This window comes from Chenopodium album, chromosome 1 (genome assembly GCF_948465745.1).
Source record: "Chenopodium album chromosome 1, dcCheAlbu1.1, whole genome shotgun sequence".
NCBI classification, from domain to species: Eukaryota; Viridiplantae; Streptophyta; class Magnoliopsida; order Caryophyllales; family Amaranthaceae; genus Chenopodium; species Chenopodium album.
This window is the reverse complement of record NC_137834.1, coordinates 83,406,002-83,413,381: the sequence shown is the minus strand read 5'-3', so window position 1 is coordinate 83,413,381 and position 7,380 is coordinate 83,406,002. Positions and strand designations below refer to the sequence as shown.

The 7,380-nt window shown below is 34.9% G+C and overlaps 1 pseudogene; it reads right to left on the bottom strand.

Annotated features, from left to right (window-relative positions):
- Positions 1 to 5,038: 5,038 nt before the first annotated feature.
- On the bottom strand, positions 5,039 to 6,758 carry LOC145559038 (berberine bridge enzyme-like 4 pseudogene; annotated as a pseudogene).
- Between the last annotated feature and the right edge of the window lie 622 nt (positions 6,759 to 7,380).

Below are 7,380 nucleotides of genomic sequence, written 5' to 3'. Positions count from 1 at the left end.
TCATCCTACTGTTAATTGCTCAGAGCTGAATTATAAATATCACAGATTTACAGTTATCATATGATTCCTATCTTATCCAAAATGGTCTCACAAGTCACAATGCTGTGAAACTTTTGTCAAGCAAGCAGACATGATCTCTCTCTCTCTCTCTCTCTCTCTCTCTCTATACTTGTATTTGTATATGCTTACATTTTATACTAGTACATTGTAAGAATTTAAAAGGGTTATCAGTTGACATCCTCGTTGGTGACCGACATACAAGTGTTGTAGTTTATTGTATTCAAACAATCAACCTGGGCAAATTATGAATCAATTAAATGCTTCAGCTTCAGCAACCCAATTGTTATGTTCTGAAGTCCTTAGATTTTTGGAGCGCTACTGTCATTTCCTTGTTCATATTTGATACTTCGTATTTCTTATTCTAGTAGTCATTGCAGAAAAAAAGTCTAAAAATTCCAAAATTGAATTCTAATATCCGCGTATTTTGAGAAATTTTAAAGATTTCGGGGCCCATTGACGAAAAGCCTTGAGATTTTAGGGCATACAACTTGGGGCCATATAATGCCGTTTGGAAACATATATAATCCTTCTATGTTGTCATAAATGTTCGTGGTAGGCTTGAATTAATGAAATCGGTGCAAGTTGTAAATCGGTAAATTGGTCGTTTAAAGGCAAATTAGTTGGTTCCACCTACCCAATTGGACTGCCGGAGAGTATTAAGGACTAAAAATTTCGGCAATTTTTATTTCCAGGCGAAAAAAGCCAAAAAATATTAAAATTGAAGGCTAATATTCACACTTTTTGAGAAATTTCGAGTGTTTGGGGGCCTAGTGTCGAAAAACATTGAGATTTTAGGGGATACATCTCAGGGTCATATAATGCCGTTTGGAACCATATATGATAATCATATTTTGTCATAAATGTTCGTGGTAGGCGTGAGTTAATGAAATCTGTGCAAGTTGTAAACCGGTAAATTGGTCGTTTAAAGGCAAATTGGATGGTTCCACCCAACCAATTGGACTATCGGAGGGTATTAGGGACCATGGTAATGATTTCGGCAATTTTTATTTCCGGGTGAATAAAAGTCAAAAAATTCCAAAATTGAAGGCTAATATCCACGCTTTTTGTGAAATTTTGGAGGTTTCGGGGCCCGGTGTCGAAAAATCTTGAAATTTTAGGAAATACATCTCAGGGTCATATAGTTTTGAACCATATATGATCATTATTTGTTGTCATAAATGTTCGTGGTAGACTTGAATTAAAGAAATCAGCGCAAGTTGTAAACCGGTAAATTGGTCGTTTAAAGGCAAATTGGATGGTTCCACCCACTCAATTGAACTCCCGGAGGGTATTAGGATCCATAGTAAACATTTCGGCAATTTTTATATCCGAGCCAAAAAAAAGTCAAAAAAATTCTAAAATTGAAGACTAATATCCACGTTTTTTGAGAAATTTCAAATGTTTTGGGGCCTGGTGTCGAAAAGTCTTGAAATTCTAGGGGATACATCTCGGGGTCATGTAATGTCGTTTGGAACCATTTATGATCATTATATGTTGTCATAAATGTTCGTAGTATGCTTGAGTTAATGAAATCCGTGCCAGTTGTAAACCGGTAAATTGGTCATTTAAAGGCAAATTGGATGGTTCCACCAACCCAATTGGACTCCCGGATGGTATTAGGGACCATGGTAAACATTTCAGCAAATTTTATTTCAGGGCAAAAAAAGTCAAAAAATTCCAAAATTTAAGACTAATATCCACGCTTTTTGAGAAACTTTGGAGGTTTCAGGGCCCGGTGTCAAAAAGTCTTGAAATTCTAAAAGATACATCTTGGGATCATATAATGCCGTTTGGAACCTTATATGATCATTATTTGTTGTCATAAATGTTCGTGGTAGGCTTGAGTTAATGAAATTGGTGCAAGTTGTAAACCGGTAAATTGGTCATTTAAATGCAAATTGGATGGTTCCGCCCACCCAATGGGATTCCCGGACGGTATTAGGGATCATGGTAAACATTTCGGAAATTTTTATTTCCGGGCGAAAAAAAAAAGTCAAAAAATTCCAAAATTAAAGGCATATATCCACATTTTTTGAGAAATTTTAGAGGTTTCGGGGCACGGTGTCGAAAATCCTTAAGTCGAAAAGCCTTGAGATTTTAAGAAATACATCTCGGGGTCATATATGACGTTTGGAACCATATATGATCATTATATGTTCTCATAAATGTTCGTGGTAGGCTTGATTTATTAATGAAATCGGTGTAAGTTATAAACCGGTAAATAGGTCGTTTAAAGGCAGATTGGATGGTTCCACCCACCCAAGTGGACTCCCAAAGGGTATTAGGGACCATGTTAAATATTTCGGCAATTATTATTTCCGGGCGAAAAAAGTCAAAAAATTCCAAAAATAAAGGCTAATATCCACGCTTTTTGAGAAATTTTGAAGGTTTCGGGGCTCGGTATCGAAAAGCCTTGAGATTGTACAGAATGCATCTCGGGGTCATATAATGTCATTTGGAACCATATATGATCATTATTTGTTGTCATAAATGTTCGTGGTAAGCTTGAGTTAATAAAATCGGTACAAGTTGTAAACCAGTAAATTGGTCGTTTAAAGGAAAATTGGATGGTTCCACCCACCCATATGGACTACCTGAGGGTATATATTAAGGACCATGGTAAACATTTCGGCAAAATTTTTTTTTCGAGCGAAAAGATTTTAAAAAATTCTAAAATTGAAGGCTAATATTCTCGATTTTTGAAAAATTTGGGAGGTTTTGGGGCCCAGTGTATTAAAGTCTTGATATTTTAGTGGATAAATCTCGGGGGTTATATAATGTCGTTTGGAACCATATATGATCATTATATGTTGTCATAAATGTTCGTAGTGTGCTTGAGTTAATGAAATCCGTGCAAGTTGTAAATCAATAAATTGGTCATTTAAAGGCAAAATGGATGGTTCCATCCACCCACTTGGACTCCCAGAGGGTATTAGGGACCATGATTAACATTTCAGCAATTTTTATTTTCAGGCGAAAAAAAAATTCAAAATATTCAAAAATTGAAGGCTAGTATCCACCTTTTTGAGAAATTTTGGAGTCTTTGAAGCCCGGTGTCTTAAATTCTTTAAATTCTAAGGAATACATTCTAAGGTCATATAATGTCGTTTGGAACCATATGTAATCATTATTTGTTGTCGTGAATGTTCGTGGTAGGCTTGAGTTAATGAAATCGGTGCAAGTTGTAAACCGGTAAATTTGGTGTTTAAAGGCAAATTGGATGGTTCCACCCACCCAATTGGACTCCCAAAGAGTATTAGGGATCATGGTAAACATTTCGCCAATTTTTATTTCCGGGTGAAAAAAAGTCAAAATTAAACTCCAAAATTAAAGGCTAATATCCACGCTTTTTGAGAAATTTCGAAGGTTTCGGGGCCTGATGTAGAAAAGTCTTGATATTTTAGGGGATACATCTCAGGGTCATATAATGCCGTTTGGAACCATATATGATCATTATATGTTGTCGTAAATGTTCGTAGTAGGCATGAGTTAATGAAATCCGTGCAAGTTGTAAACCGGTAAATTGACCGTTTAAAGGCCAATTGGACGGTTCCACCAACCCAATTGGTTTGCTAGGGTATTAGGTACCATGGTAAACATTTCGACAACTTCCTAAAGAAAAAAAAAGTCAAAAATATATGATCATTAAAGATTTAGTTTCTATCTTGTTCTGGATAACAGATTAGGGAGCTTGTTTAGGGCCGGTATGATCTGTTGTCCAGTACTAGAAATCTACCCAATGAAAGATATCAACTTCCCATATGGTAGTTCGAAGAAACCCGTTCCAATAGTAGCCAATGCAGTAGCCATTGCAGGAGTACAATATAATGATATATGATCTCATTTGAGACGACAATGCGCCCCAGCCCAAAAATAATGTGCCTTAAAGTGGGTTTTATGATGATTGAATTGACAAATATGAGTTCAACCAAAGAATTTGTCACCTAAATATATACTTCCTCCAGTTTTTTTAGTTACAACACTTTTATTTTCATGGTCTTCTAGGCAATTTAAGAGGAGAGAGATAGAGAGAAAATAAGTGGTATTCATATGGGTAAGAGAGAGAAAGAAATGTCAAAAATGAAAAGAGTTGCAAGTAATTAACAATTTCCAAAATAGAATAGTGTCACAACTTGCAACTAAAAAGAAACGGAGAAAGAAAGCGATTCGAACAATATGTTGCCACCTCTATTAGCCGCGAAAGGCACTAGGACATGTTGCCAATTAAACATTAATTATTATTATTATTATGATTATTATTAATTATTAACTATTAAATAACTATTAACTATTAATTATTACTGTATTATTATTATTATTATTATTATTATTATTATTTATTATTAATTATTTTCTGCTTAGCAGAGTCTGACTCAGTAGAGCATAATAGAGCAGAACAACTCAAAAGAACAGGCCTAATTATATCATCTCATAATACAATTTTGATCAACTGCTATGAAGTCCTAATATGTCAAAACTCAAATCATATACCATAGGTCTATAGCGTCTGTTAAGTTATAAATTCATATTTTTAGTGTTGGGTTTACTGTTATGTTAGCAATAATTGAACTTAGGGCTTGTTTTGTTCACCTTATTTTTGCTTATCTAAACTTATATGATCTGGTCTGATCTGATCAGAATCTCATATTTGACCAAACTTTGATCTTAAATATACGATAATGTATACGGAAAAATATATCAAGTGGGTCATGTTAGATTCGTAATTATGTGTATTTTATTAATATGTGATTTTCATAATTTTTTCATTACGAAATTAAAGATATTTAGCAATAAAAAACTGCACAACGATAATTTAATCTGAACTTTTTTTTTTTTTAAAATAAGTAAAAATAAGGTGAACTAAACGCTTTAGACACTTTTTTTCGGTGTTACGTAATTACGTTATACCTTGAGTTTTGACTTAATCAATACATATGACCTGCATAGGAACCATGCTATTTTTTTAAATTGGCATTATACACACCATTTATTCGATTTTATTGGTATATATAAGTTTTTTACAAAAGCACACTAATTATTGATACAATAAAATACTTAGAAATTCAAACAATGTAATCCAACTTTTTGTCCAATCCATATTCATGAGCATCAATCTGATAGTTTCTTAGGAAATACTGGTATACTTTGTTCAGACCTGAAGAAATTGCTCGGATCAACCTTAGCCTTAACTTGCAACAATCTCTTGACATTGTCCTTAAAAAAGTCCTTAGCAAAAACTAAGCTCCCACCCTTGTTAGTGCCAACATCAATGTCCCTATAATTCAAGAATGCTTCTCTTGGATTCTTAGACACAAAAGGGGTGAATGTATCATGAAGATCTCTAGTCAATTCGATATTCCTATTTAGAGCCTCAACACTATCATCTTGCCATGTTGTGATGTATTGTATCTTAAAAAGGTTCCCTGCTCGATGTGGGAAGGCCGTTGCACCCTCAGGGATCTCGCTCATCCTCCCACCATAAGGATTCCATTGTAGGAGCATAATGTTATTAGACTCCACCTCGATCATCTTTTTCCATATAGTCTCTAGCCCTGCCCTTGGGATAGGTTTTTTCACATAATCAGACTTGTGTTTGCTAAAGGAATGGGGCGGTGTTGGTGTCCTTTCTAGTAACACCTCAAGTGGAGTACCTATTGGATTACCATTCCAAAATAAAGTTGTTTCTATCCATGGCATTTCAGAGCAATCCTGTTTTTTTAAGCCCAAACTCGAAAAGCTCGTGTTCATCAAAGGAAGAAGCTTGTTGGCACGTCCTAGGTATAAACCAATGAATGAAACTTGGACCGTCTTTTTGCTTCCTTGTTGCATAACTTGTGGTTGAACTCTTATGAAGAGCTTCCTATCGATGGTAGAAGCCACTCGTTGCCATTGCAAGACTATATCCGTAGCACTTTGTTCTAAGGTCTTTTGGACATTAAAAACGGTTACAATCTCTGGAACGCGTACTAGTTTGATTTTCCATGATAATATGACACAAAAACTAGCACCTCCACCACCCCTTATAGCCCAAAAAAGATCTTCACCCATAGTTTCGCGGTTAAGGATCCTACCATTTGCATCGACAACTTGTGCATCGATAATGTTATCGACGGACAAGCCATATTGCCTTAGCATGTTCCCATAGCCACCCCCACTAAAGTGGCCTCCGGCGCCAACAGTAAAGCACACTCCTGCAGGGAAACCATGGACCTTACTCTTTCGAGCAATGTTATAGTAAAGTTCACCAAGAGTTGCTCCGGCTTCAACGGTAGCAGTCTCACTTGGTATGTCAATATCGATGGATCGAAGATTGAACATGTCGAGGATTACAAAGGGATTATTTGAGACGTATGAGAGGCCTTCGTAATCATGCCCTCCACTTCTAATCCTGATTTCAATCTTACTTGTTCTAGCACATGTCACGGTTGCTTGGACGTGGGACACGTCCAAGGCCGTGACTATTGCTAGAGGTTTTGGAGTAGTAGTCATGTTAAAACTACTATCGCGTATATAGCTATGAAGAACATTTAAGAACGAAGGGTTTGTACTAGTATAGATGGCATTTGAGATCGAATTATTCGAAGTACTCGAGTTAGATTGAAGGCATGCAAGGAAGTTGTGTATGGGTGAACTTGAAGTATAATTTACTTGGGAAACAAAAAATAAAAATAGAAATAGGTTTAGGACTTTCATGTTGTTTTTACTTTGTTTAATTTGGTGCTTCAATTCTAATGGTTTGTGTATTCTATATATATAGAAATTTTTATAGGGTAAAATAGCGATAGAACTGAAAATGCATGGTGTTTTTATTTATTATTCAATTTGGACTGCGATATCGAAATGCCGTGTTTAAAATTAAAATCATGTAAACGATATCATGCTAGAGATTAAGGAGAAGATTCAACGTTCAAATTTTAATGCTAGGAATTTAGGAAATACTTGTAAGTTTCAATTTTGAAAATAAATTCATCATTCACCAAAAAAATATTGGTGTAATCAAAGAATAATCACGTATATAAAAAAATCAGTTTTAGCTGTCATTAGTCAATTCTAATTTATGTAACTCGTTATGTAACAATCTTTATAGGAACTTAGGAAGACAAATTGAAAGATGTTATTATTTTTTTTTTTTTTATATTTCGTGATGTAAGATATAATAGAGATAAGTAAGATAGACATGAGCATATGACTTTTGTCAAGTTATTAAATGAGGGGAAACACAATTACTTGTCTTGTACTCCAAGTAATTACGTGGAAAATGTTGATTTTGGTTGAAAATCAAAGAGTTGGTACGAGATAAGCAATTATTTATGTAGTATC